This window comes from Mauremys reevesii, linkage group 14 (genome assembly GCF_016161935.1).
Source record: "Mauremys reevesii isolate NIE-2019 linkage group 14, ASM1616193v1, whole genome shotgun sequence".
Taxonomy (NCBI): domain Eukaryota; kingdom Metazoa; phylum Chordata; order Testudines; family Geoemydidae; genus Mauremys; species Mauremys reevesii.
Genome location: NC_052636.1, coordinates 6,053,302 through 6,071,224, shown reverse-complemented (window position 1 = coordinate 6,071,224; position 17,923 = coordinate 6,053,302). Strand labels below are relative to the sequence as shown.

Here is a 17,923-nt window from a genome sequence, read left to right as displayed (position 1 = left end):
GTTTTACCAACATCAACGTCGGGTGGGCGGGCAAGGTTCATGACGCGCGTGTGTTCAGGAACTCTGGTCTGTTTAGACGCCTCCAGGCAGGTACTTTCTTCCCGGACCACAAAATAACGGTTGGGGATGTGCAGATGCCTACAGTGATCCTCGGGGACCCGGCCTACCTGCTAATGCCCTGGCTCATGAAGCCCTATACAGGCGCCTTGGACAGTGAGAAGGAACTCTTCAACTACCGGCTGAGCAAGTGCAGAATGGTGGTGGAGTGTGCTTTCGGACATCTCAAGGGGAGATGGCGGAGCTTACTGACTCGCTCGGACATCAGCGAAAAGAATATCCCCGTAGTTATTGCTGCTTGCTGTGTGCTCCACAATCTCTGTGAGAGCAAGGGCGAGACCTTTTTGGCCGCTTGGGAGGTTGAGGCAAATCGCCTGGCTGCTGTTTACGATCAGCCAGACACCCATGCCGAGAGAATATCCCAGCGGGAAGCGATGTGCATCAGGGAGGCTTTGAAAGCGAGTTTCCTCGCAGAGCAGGGTAACCTGTGACTGTCCACTTGATTTTAAGAGAGCCTGATCACAAACCAAGTTTCCCCCACTTCCAAAGGACGTTTTAAAACTAAGGACATGTTTCAGTAATTAATAATAAATCTTTCATTGACTTTGCATTTCTGTTTCTTGGTTGAAACATGGAAGCATTCTGTGCTGGCTAAGGTGTGCACTGATGTACAGACCGCTTGTCCAAAAGAGGACGGACAGCCTCCTGCTTCTACATAGTTCTGCGGGGTGGGGGACGGTTTACGGTGGTTGTGCATGTAGGGGGAGGGTTGCAGGAATGGGTGGGTTTGCAGGAAGGGGCGAGGGGTGCCGTCTTTGGATAGGGGTTAACATGACGGCTGTGGGTTTGGGCGTTGGAAGGGGTGAGGGGTGTGGGGGAAGGGTGAGTATCTGCCCCTGGATGAGGGCTCTTTTTGGGGCTCAGGGCACCGGGGAGGATCGTGGCTATGGTCCAAGTGCATGTGAAGGGAAGCCTGCCTTTACATTCGGGGATGGCAGGCACCAGGACCCTGCACAAGCATACACATCAAGGAAAGACCCAGGGCAGCATACACCACACAAACTGTCCCTGGTGCCTAGTGACTGCAGTCTGTGTGTGCCCTGCAGTTGACCCTGCACCCAAGTCTGTACCATGGCACTGTGGGCTATGCACTGAAATTACAATCCCCCCCCCACACACACACCCACAGAAAGTCTTCTGACACCAGAAACGTGACGGAAATAGTGAGTAACACCAAACCTCTTTTAATAATGTAGTACACAGTGGGGGGTTTAAACTTGGAGTTGGGACTGGTTGATGCTGTAAGGAAAGAGCTTGTACAAATTTACAGCGCAAGAGTTGTCTCGAACATTATCGGTGTGCTGCGGTGCAGGGACAGTTCTCACGGCCCCTACCGCCCCTCCGTCTTGTAACTTTGGGTGAGGGGGGGACAGGACTTCTTGGCGTTGGAGGGCGGTTGCAGATGCACTGCAGGGGGGCTCTCTCCTCCTGCCTGCGGTCTTGCAGAACATCTACAAGACGCCGGAGCGTGTCCGTTTGCTCCCTCATTAGACCAAGCAGCGTTTGAGTCGCCTGCTGGTCTTTCTGCCGCCACCTATCCTCCCGTTCCAGGTGTGTGCGATGCTGCTGACACAGGGTCTCCCTCCACTGTCTCTGCTCTGCCGCCTCCGCTCTGGAGCAGGCCATCAGTTCCTGGAACATGTCGTCCCTAGTCTTTTCTTTGGCGTCTAATCTGAGCCAGCCTCTGCGAGGATGCGGGGCAGTCCGGGACGGAGCCGAAGCTGTGTGATGCGAAAAAGTAGGTGATTTCCTTGAACACATACATGTTTGCCAACAGTAAACACAGTCTAGTCAGTTTCAGTTAACAAGACCAAAGAGGGAACCAAGTCTCAGGAGATCTCAGAACTAGTCCGAGATTTCGGAATACGCTCATTGGCGGCGCCATTGCACTGGATAGCGCACAAGCGAGGAGAGACAGCTGCATCCCTCTTGCACAAAGTCCTGATAAGCCTTACAGTACATACTGCTTATCAGTTAGTGGTTAGCTGTGCTCTCCTGCTAAAGGCAATGTGCAAAGCAGAAAAGATGACCCTTTTGCAGCCCCTCCTGCCAGTGCACGGGAAAGATCACTGTATGCTTTTCCTCTGTGGTCTCCAACACGTGGCTGTTAAGCGAGGGTCATTCTTATGCAAAGTAAAAGTCTGTTAAGCGAGGGTCATTCTTATGCAAAGTAAAAGTCTGTTAAGCGAGGGTCATTCTTATGCAAAGTAAAAGTCTACCATTCACAATAGTAACAGTACACTAATTCCCCTAATTAGATGCAGCACTTCCAGAACGACATTACCCTGAGGCGTGTCAGGTGGACTCAGAGAGAGCGGATGCTAACAGAAGCCCTGCACAGACCAGGACCATACGCTGCCATGCTCGTAGAGGCGATGCTTCCCCTTTACCTTAGGATGGCCTGGCGTGGAAGAGTGTGCTTCCACGGAGCACCCAATAAGGCACCTCTCCCAAGGAACCTCCTGCTGAGGCTTTTCCAGCTGCTCTCTGAGAGCTTTTTTGAACTGTCCCCAGAGGATTATTGCTCGATTCCTATATGTGTAGACCTACTTTTTGTATAGTTTGATATTTAAAAATTTTTATATAGTATTTCTATTTATATAGTATTTCTATTTTTTATATATATATACCTGTTTTATATATATACCTGTTTCTTAAAAAATAAATGTTTCCCTGTTTGTAGCACTTACCGCCTGATCCTTCCCCTGATTCCGAGTCCGGGTTAACGGGCAGGGACGGTTGGTAGGGGATCTCTGTGAGGGTGATGAAGAGATCCTGGCTGTCAGGGAAAGCGGGAGTGGGTTCGATGTTGCCTGCGCCGTCCTCAAAAGACCCTTCCTCATCTTCCCCATCGGCGAACATGGAGGAGGAACTGTCCCGGTACACTATTCCGTCCTCGGAGTCCACCGTCACTGGTGGGGCGGTGGTGGCAGACCCACCTAGAATGGCATGCAGTGCCTCGTAGAAGCGGCATGTCTGGGGCTGGGCTCCGGAGCGTCCGTTTGCCGCTCTGACTTTTTGATACCCTTGTCTTAGGTCCTTCACTTTCACGCGGCACTGCATCGCATCTCGGCTGTATCCTTTCTCTTTCATGGCTTTAGAGACCTTCTCGAAGGTCTTCGCATTCCGCTTGCAGGAGCGCAGCTCCGAGAGCACAGACTCCTCGCCCCTCACAGTGATCAGAGCCATGACTTCCCTGTCAGTCCATGCTGGGGACCTCTTTCTATTCTGGGATTGCCCGGACTCCTCTGCTGGAGAGCTCTGCATCGTTGCAGGTGCTGCGGAGCTCGCCCCGATGTGCAACCAGAACGTCAGATTCAAACCGCCCAGACAGGAAAATGAATTCAAATTTTCGCGGGTCATTTCCTGTGTGGCTGGCCAGAGAATCCAAGCTCGGACTGCTGTCCAGAGCGTCAACAGAGTGGTGCACTGTGGGATAGATCCCGGGCTACTAAGTTCGATTAGCATCCACACCAAGCCTAATTCAGGCTAGCCATGTCGAATTTAGCGTTACTCCACCTGCCGGGGTGGAGTACCAAATTCGAACTAAAGAGCCCTCTAGTTCGAATTAAAAGGCTTCCTGGTGTGGACGGTTGAGCGGTTAGTTCGAATTAACGCTGATAAATTCGAATTAAAGTCCTAGTGTAGACCAGGCCTCTGTTACACTTATCAAGTTGGTGGACAATACCAAGCTGGGAGGGTTGTAAGTGCTTTGGAAGATTGGATTAAAATTCAAAATGATCTGGACAAACTGGAGAAATGAGCTGAAGGAAGAGGATGAAATTCAGTAGGGAGAAGTGCAAAGTACTCTACTTTGGAAGGAACAATCAGAGACCAGAGAAGAGCAGAATCCAAAGAGTCACTTTGGGGATTCTCTCTGTCATTTTCCCAAGGCATCTGTCTCAGGTTTACAAAGTTGTTCGATGTTCCGGCCTTTATACAGTCTCTCCTGGGAGTGCCTTTCATGGGCTGGGCCTAGTTTTAGTTTTCGGTAGTTAACAATCTTGGTTTATTGTTTATCTAACCAGGGTGTTTGGATTAAAGTGTGTTGGAAACTCCCTTTGGGATAACAAGCTGGTGCATGTCATTTTCCACTGATGAAATGACAGACTTCATATGAGCTTGCGTTGTTCAGTAGCGTGCTGGACAGTGCAAGAGGCACATTTCGAAGTGTTGGGCACTTGAGAATTTGCTGGTTTTCTCCTGAGGTGTAATTCAGGAGTGGCTGTCTAGTAGCACTCAATACTGTGTAGCTGGGAGTGAGTTACATGCTGGAGACTGTGTGTTAATTGGCCACGAGGGCTGTTCTCGCGGGAAAACAGTGGAAAAGGCACCCCAGGTTGGAGAACTGAGGGGACACAGCTATTTAACAGTCCAGATTGTACTCTAGGTAATGTCACAGACCCTCATTATGACAGAGCCTCTTACAACACAGAGAAAGTAAATCCATGTCCCAGAAATCGAAGACTCCAGACAGAGGGCAACTGTCCCTGGCACTGCTTCATGCTGACTGAGAGGTTCAGAGACAGCGAGAGAGTCCTGGGGAAGCTGGGAACAGGAAGCATGGGCTGGTGGGGTTCAGTGGAGAAAGGGAACAGGAAGGGCAGGGATATCACTGAATGCAGGATCTCAGCAGTACTAGATGTCAGGATAGCACATAGTGCAGCCCAGTGGAAAACATAATCCCAACTATACATACAAAATGATGGGGTCTAAATTAGCTGTTTCCACTCAAGAGATGGATCTTGGAGTCACTGTGGATTGTTCTCTGAAAACATCCACTCAATGTGCAGCAGCAGTGAAAAAAAGCGAGCAATGTTGGAAATAATTAAGAAAGGGATCGATACGACAGAATATATCATATATCATATTTGTAAAAGCAGCAAATGAATCAATGATACACCCACATCTTGAATACTGCATGAAGATGTTGTTGCCCCATCTCAAAAAGATATATTGGAATTGGAAAAGGTTCAGAAAGGGCAACAAAAATGATTAGGGTATGGAACAGTTATGCCAGACCTAACCCCAGTTTCACTTGAGCAAACAGGAGCTATTTGACACTGTGCGATACGGCTCCTGTGCTCTGTTCCCAAAGTGTTCTGCAGCAGGGGAGGGTCTCTGGTAGTGTGTGTGTGTCACTGGCATATTGGGGTGATGCTGAAACAGGACAGAGTAGAGGTGGCATCATGGGGCTGGTGTGAACCTTAACTCTTCATTTCCCCTTCCAAGAACTGAGGGGACAGGAACCCTTACCCAGCGAGGTCACAGTCTCATAGTTTTCCTGCATGACATCCCAGTAGAGGGCTCTCTGAGCGGGGTCCAGCAGAGCCCACTCTTCCCTCGTGAAATGCACAGCCACCTCCTCGAAGGTCACCAGCCCCTGAAAGAGCAAGAGTCCAACACTCAGGATCTCTTTCCCCACTCACAGCCCCACTATTTGTGGCAGAGAGGAGCCAATCAAATGGAAGCTCTGGGTGGATCCCACTCAACAGAGTCCCACCCCGACCCCGCTCAGCGTATCCAGCAAATATCAGGGTGAGGGGACGAAGAGAGAGCCCCTTGTCTCTCCCAGCAGATCCATCACACACCTACTAGCCACCGACTGATAGAGGAGATGGAGCCCCTAGCAAGGTTCAGGTTCAGCTCCCTGGTAGGAAGCCGAATAACCTCCTCATTGTGAGGAGCAGGATATGAAGGGAGAGGCAGCTCCAATGAGCCTGACTCAGGGGTGCCCCCTTCATATCTCACAGCAGCCGCTGGTTAGTGAGGTCAGGCTCCAGCACTGGGAGTCTGGTCAGTTTTATCAGCCCCATGTAGGTGGGCTATTTTCTTTCTTCACAAATTAGGGCATTTCCACCTCCGAACCTCCTGGGTTATTAAATAACTCACAGCAGGTTTGCTACACTTGTCCTCCTCCTTTCCCTACGCTGTGAATTTCCTGCCCCGCTCCAACCTCCAAACCAGACTGTGCAAACCTTCCCATCTCCGGTGTATTTGCTCTCCCTCTCCTCCAGCAGGAACTCACCAGCAACCCCCCGATAATCTCTACCTGAGTTGGCTCCACTGCAGCCATTTCTCTTCCCTGTCCCACGGCAGGCTGGGATGACCTGGAGCAAGACATGGACGCCATTCTGCAGCCTGTCTGGGAGGCAGGCAGTTATGGGCATCTCAGAACAGGTTTTAGTTCATTTCACATCAGAATTCCCCCAGGCGCTTTCCCTGCAGACAGACACCCTAAATTCTGCCATGCTGGGAAATGCTCAATCTGTTTATTACAATGTAGACCTGGCCCCTCCTGCCAGGCTAAGCCCACAGAGACATTTTAACTTCCCTTGTCCCTCCTCATCCCCTAACAAAGTCTCTGAACACAAGGCTAGAAAAGAGCAGAACCAAAGGAGTCACTGTGGGGATTCCTCGGACGCTGACCCCACGGCAGCTACACTCCAGCAGGAGGAATATGGAGTCAGGAACTGGCTTTTCCTCTGTCTCATCCTTGTTTTGTTCACTGGAAAGTGGTTCTGCCCAGGGATGCAGCAATACATGTCATTTCTCCCACTGCCCCTTTCAGTCTCTCCTTCCCTGTCCTCTCTCCCTGCCCCTCTGGCTGGGAAAGTTCCATTCTGGGGCTTTGCTCTCCCATGGCTGGATTTTCTCCTGGCAATTGCTACTGGGAGGAGAAACGAGGAGGGCTGTTTGTGCAGAGTCACTTTCTTGCCAGTCCCCAGCACTTTCCTGAGGTCTGTCAGTTACCTGGAGACTCTGGCTCAGAATTTAGTATTAACAGGGCCCAGGGCTGCCCTAGGGGGCTAGGACCAGCTGGAGAAAGTCATTCCCTGGGCCAGACAGAGAAGCAGCTTGAATTTAGGTCACTTCCCAGCACAGAACCCCGCTGGGGGAGCAGCGGCTGCTAAGCCTGGTCTCCCAGATCACAATGAAGGCTGCAGCGTCTGACCCAGGAAGCTGAACCCCAGTATCCTGAGCAGAGAGGGACAGAGCATCTGAGCAGCTTCCCTCCTTTAGCTTTCTGGGGAGAGCAGCTAATGAGAGCCCCTCCTCCAAGGGAGAATTGCTGATCTCATTTGCCCCACTGTACATCCGGAGTCACTCCTTGTCTTTCCATACAGTGACTCTGGATTAACAATTGTCTCAGTGAAACCAGAGTTCAGAAAGACTGAGTCCAGAATGCTGTGGAAGAGACCATTGTGCGGCAGTGCTGACCCCATTCCCACCCCCCTCATACCCCAGAAACACGACAAGGAAGGGACAATCTAGGAGAATGGAACTGGGAGTTCCTGAGGTTTCAAGAAGGGAGAAGAGCAAAATCAGTGATTTCACCTCACAGTGTTTGATAAGTGGCTAGAAAGTTATCACAGTGACTGGGCCTGGCCAGGGAATGTCGGGCAGTGCTTGGAGCCAGGATTCTGGCATAAGCTAATCAGGGAGAAGAAGCGAGGTCAGGAGCAGCCCACAGGGCCTCAGCTCTCCCCGCCCAGATATTCCCTGGAACCCAGCCCCCAGAGTCCCTGGCCAGGGACCTCAGATACCCCTCAGAGCCCCACCGGCCAGACAACCCCCACCAGATCTTCATTGACAGGTTGGGAATACCAAAGGGTTACCCCCGAGAAGAGACCCCAACAGCCAGAGACCCCCCAAAAGGGACCCCCACTGGGAACTCAGTCCGTCACTGCCTGCCTAGGATCCCCCCCCCGCCCTCCAGCAGGATCTGCCCTGCCCTTTGCCTGGCACCCCCTCCTCCCCCCTGCGGGATCCCCTGGTGCTTTACAGGGGCACCCCCTGGCCTAGCGCCAGGGATTCTCCCACATACACTCTGTGCACTGGGCATGGCAGCGATCCCAGGAGTCTGCGGGGGAAGCCCAGACAGAGCCCCTGGCACAGCACCAGGCTCCTCTAACCCCCTGTCCCGCCTCCCCAAGAGACGCCCACCCCGGCTGTTCTGCAGCCACCAGGCCCCCAGCGATACCCACCTCCAGGACCCACAGCCTCAGGGCTGGGCACATCACAACCACCCCCTGAAGCCCCAAATCTCCAGAACCCACCAACCTCATTAGGGTACCCCCTGCCCAGCCACCCAGAGGCCTCCCCCACCACAATCCCCCTTCAGCTGCTATCTCCCCACACAGCCCCACCCCCACCCACCAACACAGTTAACACACAGTGCCGGAGAAGTGGATAGAAAGTGACCACCCCCCCCAGCTGGCCAGTCACACAGGCAGAGGGAGCCCAGGGGGATGTCTCTTGAACAGGAGAATGGAAGGCCTGGAGGGACAAAATAGGTAAGAAATGTCCATGCCTGTCACTAGCAAATAATGGCCACCCTGGATCCACCCCAGACGTGGCTACATCTTAGCACTGTGGGAAGCAACCCCTCACAGAGACCATTTGTCATGGGGCTTGGGATACTTCTCAACTCACACTGCACTCAGAGTGACCTCCTCATCCCGTGCCAGCTGGAGAAAAGAAAAGGGTCCAGCCAACTCTCCTGTTACCAGCTGGGAACCACTGATCCCCAAACAGGGGGAGGCCTCTGGCTTTGATGGGTATTAAATATCTGGCTGGTCTCTTTCTTCGGCAAACATTTTAACAGAGGTAAAGGAGGGACCAAATGATTCACAAAGGAGACGGGAAAGATGATCTCTGGGCAATTTCACCCCCTACAACATCCAGGATGGAGAAGAACTCAGGGCAACAGGTTCCCTTGAAGGAAGAAGTTGCTGGGATTTAGAAACGCGAGGAACAGCCCCAAACCGAGAGGATTTTAACTGACATTTGATAATGACATAGAAAGAGGCAAAACCTGAGATTTGAGAGCAATGTTCAGAAATGAAAGAGTTCTCAATCTGAGAGATTTTGGATCCATTTTGCAAATTATAGAGAGGAAAGTGGAAAATCAGAGGGATTTTATATCAGTTGTTGATAGGAGGCAAAATCTGAGTGTTTCACATCAATATTTGATAAATGAATAAAGAGGAAATGGGCAACATTTGCAAACATTTTATATCTAGGTTCAAGAATCTGAGAAAAGCTGTAAATCTGAGATTTTCTTGGTATTTTATAATTAGAGAGACAGGGGGAAATCTCAGGGCATATTCAATTAGAAATAGACAGCTAGAGAGCATTGGGGCAAACATTTAGGGTATTTTATATGAATCTTTGAGATTTGCAAAGAAAATGTGTCACAAACTGCGTATTTGATAACATGAGAGAAAAACACCAAGATCTGAGGGGATTTTATATTGTTGTTAATGAACTAGTGGAAAAGGGGGACTGTTGGACTGGATTTTATACAACTGTCCAATACATAAACACAAAGTAATGGTTCCCCCACCCCCACCATTCCCATGGGCAGCAGGAGCCCTTTGAGGTGCTGATTATAAGGGCTCGGGAGGGGGAGCTGGAAGGTCCCTGGATGAGGGAAGGGGGCAGCCGTGGGGGACGGGCGGATGACTGGCAACGGATGGTTGGGGGTAACTGTGTTGGTAGTTAGGGGGCAGCAACTGGGATTGGGAGCAGGGTCTGGGCAGTCCCCATGGGGACACATGCGCCTCCCTTCCTGCCCTGGCAGAGACCCGGCATCTCATAGAATATCAGGGTTGGAAGGGACCTCAGGAGGTGTCTAGTCCAACCCCTGCTCAAAGCAGGACCAATCCCCAACTAAATCCCCAAATGGCCCCTCAAGGAGTCAGCTCCCAGCCCTGGGTTTAGCAGGCCAGTGCTCCAACCACTGAGCCATCCCACCCCCACCCCAGGGGCAGCCATGTGCTGGGGAATGACTCAGGGCAACAATTTCCCACCTAAACAAGGACAAATCGCTGCAGATACAATGGGTGGGAAAATGCCCCTCACTAGAGAAGATTTTAAACTGACGTTTGAGACTCATGGGGAGAACGGGGGAAATCGGGGGGGACGGGAGAGCTGATCATTGGAGAGGAAAGGGGGGGAATCGCCCCATATTTTATAGCCCCATGTGAGATACTGAGAAAGAAAAGGGGCAGAACTAGAGAGAATTTGTATCGGGGCGAGAGGCAAGTGGCACAAACAGGGGAAGGATCCAATTAACCCCCCTCCCCCCTTCCCCTGCCCGCCACTCCCCCGCTCCCGGGAATTTCCTGGCTGCATAGAGACAGTTCAACACCCCCCCACCCCCCCACGTCCCACCGACCTTCCCCTCCCCCGCAATTCCAGCTTCTCCTCTCCCTGCCTGACACCCCCCATCTCCCCCCACACCACAGGATCCCCGCCAGGCCCCAGTCTCTGCCCCCAAATCCCACTGGGGCTGAGGCAGCTCTGAGGCTTCTCCCAGGTTCCCCGGGGCAGAGTCACTTTCCTGCCCAGCCCCAGTGCCCGCCCCGGGTCTCTCACTCCCCGGGGGCTCCGTGGGAGGCTGGACACCAGCGATGCAGGACGGCAGGAATGGGGTGACAGGCCTCCTGTTCCTCAGTCTCACGGCGGGACCGAGGGGCTCGTCACTCTCCCGGCTCGGGAGCGCTGGGAAGACCCGACCGTGGAGGGCCGTCGCTGGGGGGGGGACGGCCCTGCGCAGGCGCTGAGCACGTCCTTATATCACTTCTGTGGCGGGAAAAGTGCTGAGGAGATGGAACGCTGAGGGCTGGTTTTGGCGGGAAAAATCGGTTTGGACTGGTTTGAGCCTGTGTCCTGATGGTAAACAAGTCCCCTCTCAGAGATGGAGTCCAGGGGTCAATAGTTCATATACTCCAGATTGGATCTTATTTTAAAGCCAGTGATTTACTTCATAAACATCTTATTAACCAACTAATTAAACATATTAAACAATTTATACTTCTTACACCTAACAATGAGATAAAAAAAAACAACAACACAGACAAACCTTATCGGTAACAGCTAATGTACTAACTGGGAAATCAGCAGCGGTTTGTAGCGGGGGGAGCGCACAGTCTGAATGTGTATGACCCGACCCCAGCCCCCAGCCCCACATAGCAGTGGGGCTTGGCACTCTCTGTGCATTGGTGTGGTGGCTGAGTGGTTCACCAAGCAGTGACAATCCAAGGAGGTTCCCTGAGTCAGTCTCACTCCTGAGGAGATTCTGCACCAAAAAAATTCTGTGCACAATATTTTAAAATTCTGCAAATTTTATTAGTCAATAAATAAATGTGGAGGCTCCAGCATTGCAGAGGGGAGCACAGGCTGCTGGATGCACGGAGGTGGGAGATCACCCTGCAGCCCCCACTCTCCTCCAGTGAAACAGACTTGGTGGTGAGGCTGCATCTCTCTGCTGCCTACTTTAGGAGCCCCAAAAAAACTCCCCAGAACTGCTCATGAGGGGCACATGTGCCTTCCCTTTGCTTCCCCATCAAGAAGTCAGAAAGCCTGAGCAGCTGGCCCCGGGTGATTTGAAAGGGCCCGGGGGCTCCTGCCACTACTACCGGCAGCACAGCGGGACTAAAGTGGATTCCTGCCCACCCTCGCTCCACACGGTGCACCACTCCCAGAAGCATCTGGCACATCCCTGCAGCCCCCGTGGGGTGTGTCTCTCGCCCGCTGCCCCCACCCCAAGTGCCAACTCTGCCATTGGAACTGCGGCAATGGGAGCTGCAGGGGTGGTGCCAGCGGGCAGTGATACCAGGAGACCCATGCCCCCCGGGCCTCCTCCATGTAGGAGTTGCTGACAGATGGGGCTGTGGGTCACTTTGGGAGCTGCCCAAGATAGGTGCCACACCCTACCCTCTGCCACAGCCCAGATCCCACACCCGCCCACACCCAAACTCCTCCCACAGCCCACCACTGCCCCCCAACTCCCTGCCCCAGCCCAGAGCCCACATCCAAACTCCCTCCCAGGGTCCACCCCCCGCCTCCCCAGCACCCCAACCCCCTGCCCATCCCAGAGCCAGCACCTCAAGTACCCAAACTCCCCAGCGCTTTGAGGGGGCGAGGAAGGACAGGCAGGACTTGGACCAGTTCTGGGCATCACCAAAAGTTATATAAACCTGGTGATGCTGAGCTGGAGCCCTAGTCACTGCACATCTCTCTCCTTACAGGGGGGACTCTGTGGGGCAGGGCGCTGCTGGGGGTTTATTCCTTCCTTTAATGGCTGTGGAAGGGGGAACAGGGAGAGAATTTGCTCTTCTGTTCTCTGCGGAACACGTGCAGGCAGCGGGATTATCTCCAGGGCTGTAACAAAACACAAGCTAGCAGAGGGGAAGGGATTTCCTGCATGATCTATTCCCAGTGCAGCTCCCAAGCTGTGCCCTGGCGAGCTCTGTCCAGGGGATTTAGATGCTTTATGTAAGGGGACTGTTGCCCCCTTACTAACATTCAGTGGGGGGTTTGGTTGCTAGCTCCCAGCACTAAAAGGAGGGGTCGATGGGAAATCAGGAGCCTGAGATTGACAGTCCCCTGGAACAATGTGGAGAGGCTGTTGGAAAATCATAGTGCTAATGAAGCCTTTTGTATTAGGCCTGAGTAAAGCAAAGTTATGCTATGCTTGCCCAAACCGTGTTGGAAAGCTTACAGAACTCATTAGACTGAAGGCCGTGTATTTACCTAAGTCAGCTATTTCGCTTATCAGTTTTGTTTGGCTCCCCAAGTATATGTTGGCTCCCCAACTGTATGCAGCTGTGTTCACATGTATGCATCCAAAGTATCTAGTACAAAGGGTCAACGGATGTATCTTGTGTCCCCTTCAGAATGACAAATGTATCCTCAACAGCTGTATGTATCTTGTAGCCCCCACAAAATGATATATGTATCCTGCATATCCAATTATCCCCTAATAGATACATGTACAGGGTCTATAGGTCAACCAAATGACGTAGACAAACGTAGGCTAAGTTGTTTGTTACCGGCTATAAAGGTAGGCCGCTTGGCCATGAAAGGTGTATCTCTTTCTCTGGCACTAGCCGAGAGGAACACCCGCTCAGCTGACCGATCAATAAAGGGTGTGGTACTCGTCTTCCTGTCTCCGTGCCTCCTTGGTGTAATTAGGTAAGCTCCAGGGGGAAACGAGCCCTTTTGGCTAACAAATGGCGACTCCGCCGGGACTTCTCTCCCTGTTGGGGGCGCTGACCGGCGGCCGAGGACGGCTCAGGAGAGTGGCCACCTTGAGCTATTGGTTTGCTCGAGCTCCGAGTCGCCGCAATCGACCGGGACGGCTGCGCCCCCTCCATAGAGAACTCCAAACGACACGGAGGCAAGACAGTACCAGAGGGGAGTCCACCTGCCGGACGCGGCCACTCCGGGCGTGGTAAGTGCGTTACCTCCTGGGTTTTGAGGATTAACGCCCCCGAAGTGCGGGTTGGACCTTGGGCCCCTAACAGGTTTTTGGTTAAGATACCTAGGTACAGCCACGGCTAATAAATAATTCTGTTAACTCCACTAGTTCGGGGGCCGTGCCGAACGACTATGGGAATGTGACTACTACGCTGTTGTTTTATTCCTGGTAGGGGTACTTTTGTTTTTCGTTATATTAATGTACTGGAAGCCGAAACTGTGATAACCGGGTCTAGGAGTGTGTGAAGATCCATCTAAACAGTGCCCATTAAAAGGTACCTTTAATCTAGATAAGATTATATATCTCAGAGGAGCTTTTAATCACCAAAGAAAAGCCTCTGACACAGTGTGAGCAATTTGTCTAGGAATGGGTTAATTTGAAATTCAGCTTGGCAGAGATGAAGAAAAGTTGTTTTACAAAGAAAAACTGCTTTCAGCCCCAGCTGGCTGTGGAAAAATAGAGACAGGCAGCATAAACTATGTTAAGTACATTTGCAAAGCTTAACTGTTTGGTGAGATCCAACAGTCTGACTTTGTGATGGATGCCGGTGCTGGCCCTTGGCTGTGCCAGCAGCCTGGTGACGCTTGGTGACACTGGAGAAGCCACAGGTAGCTGACCTGGACTGGAATCTCTGAAAGAGACACTGCAGGAGATTCCAGGGTGTAAAAGAACAGCCTTCCCAAGAGCGGAAGCATGTTGGAAATTCTGAACAAGCTATATACAGGATAATCTCCCGTCCACCTATTCCCCCTTTTCTGAACGTTATATACAGACGTGGCCAGTCTGGACATGTGTGAGTATTAACGTGGCTTAAGGCTTGGGGCATTTATATTTTTCTTGAGTGATGTGGGAGCATTCCCAACACTTTCCATTGTTGTTTTATTATTTTTAATGAAGCTTTAAAATTTGGTTATATGGTGTGCTTTCTCTATCCACCCCCCCACCGTCCTGCAGTGTCAGTTTGATCACCTGACATGATGGATAATTGGTAACAGAAATTTGTCACAGTTTGGTGAGCAATAGAGAATGGGGGAACCCTGTAGAATTTACACCATCTATTTGTTTTACCCTTGTTGTTTTATGCTTGTTTTATTTGGTTCTGTTGGTGTTATATGTTGAGGATTGCATAATTAAAGGTGTGCCCATTCTCAGCTGCAGTAAGTCTGAGAACTGGAGAAGGGTTTAGCATTCCTCTCTCCACCCTGGTTGACCAGGAAGGGTGGCAGGTGAATCTACCCCCAGTCGTAGCAGGACTGGGCAATAGAGTAGTTGGAGAAAAGGAAAAAAATGTGTATTTGATAACTAGAATTAAGCAATTAAGAGCATAGATCATGAACCAGGCAGCAACTCAAACCTGCGCCAGGCCAAGTTGCAGGCCTTGAGACAGGACTTCCAGTTATAAAAGGAAGCCCTGGCTAAGCAAGTACCAGTCCTTTAGGGACTTGTTAAAATTTAACCATTTGTGCTCAGCATTCGCTGTAACAGCAGTGTGTTTGCTACAAGAGGCAATTAAATAGTTAACGCCAGTGGGCCATGCGTTTTGCCCAGGTGGCAAGCCTCACGAGGGAGGACTCGGGTCTTCTTGTTAATAAAATGTTTTCCTAAAAAAAACCAAAAGGGTGGGGGCATAACCCCATTAAACAAACGGTTCCGCGCAAAAAAAAAAAAAAAAAAAAAAAAAGGATCGGGCCCAGGCGGGCAGGCAACAGACAGAGAGCTTGGAGAACAGGTTGGAAACTTTTGAGGGTCTAGTGGAAGGAAGAAGTAAGTGAGTGTAAGCATGGGGATTTCAAATACTCAGGAGGATATTTGGAATGGTGATTTGAATTGGTAAGTGGCTGTTGGGAGCCAAGCAAGTGATATAAGGAAAGAGCAAGTGATTTAAAGGAGAGTGAAGAGTTAACTCTGTAGTTGCTGGAGGGAACAGCAGTTGAACTTTGTAAAAATGCTAAAGAGAAAAGTTCTTGGTGTCTTTCAAATGTTTGTAAATAAATTCAGGCAAAGAAATTATTAAATTGCAATCATTTGGCTATAAACAATTTTGTTGAATTAGCTGAAGAATGTATACAGTGCTATGTAATTAAAATTGTACTAGGCTTTAAGGCAACTATAAGTGGTGATGTTTTCTTTCAGTGTTTAAAAGCAGGAGTTAAAAGTAAAAAGCAAGCCAGAAAGCATCTGTGTTAATGCAAATTATCTAACTGATAAGGTAGAAGCCACTGAAACCTGGGCTGCCTATGAAACACATACAAGAAAATATGGGGCAATTCCCATGTTTTGCCTGTATTTGTATATTTTAAGCAATGATTGACTGCCCAGAAGGGGTAGACCTCCGTTTTTGTCTTTCAGATAATCAGAGAAGACTGATGCCAGCTGTACAGCATTCAACGTACCATGATTTACTGGCAGAGTAAAAATTATGTTTTGTGTTCTATGTTCTGTCTTGTGGTGTCTGTCTCGTGGTCAGAATTGTTGTGTTTAATATGTTCATGGATGGTCTGGTTTGAAATAAAGCAGAAGGCTTGAATTGAAATGCAGATATTTGTTTTGTTCAACTTAAAATACAAAGTGTTTGGATACATCAGAAAAATGTGATATACTAAAGTCTTATGTATTTTCTTAAGTAAAAGAAAAAACTGCATTGGCCACATTGCATACTAACAGTCTTTGGAAGCAAGGACATAAAAAGTTAACCCACTCCCCATATTGTACATGGGATCCTTCTGGCTACCTCAGATTTCTAGCCAGAGGGCTGGGGATGGTGGGAAGCTATTGAACTAGAGCTTGTATTAAATGAACTCATCAAAGTGGGTGTGCTTGTCCTGGCTTGTTGTTCCAAAGCTCTGTAATAAGGTTATTTTAGTAGAAGGGTATATGTGGCATACATTAAATAATAAGACTAATGTATTGTATAACACCAATGTGTATGTGTTCATTGTTAACAAAAGGTGTATAAGTAAAAAGTAAAAGTTTCCTTTGTAGGTTAAAAAAGAAGCCAAAAAGGGGAAAAGGAAAAAGAACGAGTTAACTGAGAAAAACTTTAATTAGCAAGCTCAGTCCAAAAAAAAAAAAAAAAAAAAAGAGATACACTGACTTCGTTCAAGGACACTGTTCACAGTTAGCCAAGTTTTAACAACCAGAAAAGGGGGGCTTGAATATGCCCAACCAGCTGTAAAATCTGCAAAGACACTAATGCAATGTGTTAGGTTTCCTTTTTACACAGGTAAAGACGCACTACCCAAAGACCCTAGCAGCCCTGCCACTCCATGGAACCTGGAGACCGGATCAATGTACAGGTCCACCAACGAAAGACTGCTTTGGCTCCACGCTGGAAAGGCCCTTAGTGAGTCCTGCTGACTACCAACACCGCTGTGATGTGCCAAAGACTGATTGCTTGGACCCATGATTCTCACTGCAAAAAGACCCCTCTACATCAGGAGAATTCTCCTACTGATAATTAGCCTATTCTTTCTTCTAGTTCAACTGTGCTTGTGGACAGCAGGCAAAAAGGACAAAGTGACGTGCTAGCTAACCTCTCCCTTGTCCACTGACAGACCTACTGTGCCTTTGAACTTTTCTAGAAGAAACACTCACTCCACTGACACTGCCAAAGTCCAGGAATTCCTGACTAAAAAGGACATTGAGAACTGACCCTGGTAAAGAATCAAAGACTTATACACTGGCAGGAACAAACTTGTGGGACCCTGCTTGGGAATGTGGTATTAATTGAATGTTGGGGTTTATTCTACAGGCTGCGCCCTGTGTTTTGGATAAATCCTTTAGTATGTCTTGCCCTCCCTAATTGGATTTTAAATGATATTGTCTTTATCCAGTTTTCAGATCACTTTTACATACCCAGATTGCTCACAGGGGGCTGCCATTAGATTAGCACAACAAAAAGCCTGGGTTATTTCCTCTGGAAAAAGAAGAAATTGGGCAGATCCCTGTGGGCTGGGGCTAACAGTGTAACAGCCATTTGGAATATTCTTAAAGGCCAAGAACATAATAAGAAATTGGGCCGACTAAAAAGGGCCACTAGCCTTATTTCTGAAGTTCAGCTAACCCAAGTATAGGCTGAAGTTGGTGAGTTACATGTCATTTCCACCCTTAGTTCTATAACCCAGAAGTTACTGACAGAGATGGTATTGAATATCACTGAGGCTGGGAAGGCATTGCAGTGGGATCTAGTATGTTTAAAATTTCAGGATTTCCTGAATGACCAGCTGATGGCCATTTGGAATGATCTTAAGCACCAAACTTGGCCCACTGCCCTTACAGACACATCAGGAACCATCTGATCTGTGGTCATGGAAACATATTTGGACACTTTCTGGATGGAAGTGTGAACATTTACAGTGCTCCTTCCGAGCATATGGACCGGTTAGGGTGTGGCTCCCACATACCGAATCCTGCCGGGTCCATGGGAAGGATGCATGTGGGACTTAATACCCCTCGTTATTAACCCCAGCTCCCTAGAGCTTGTTTATTTTTGTTGGCTTCAAAGTGTGAGAAAACTCAGCCAAAAGGTTTGGTGAG

General features: G+C 49.7%; 1 pseudogene; it reads left to right on the top strand.

Annotated features, from left to right (window-relative positions):
• The window catches only part of LOC120381421, a 429,094-nt pseudogene that overhangs the window by 205,799 nt on the left and 205,372 nt on the right, over nt 1–17,923 (top strand).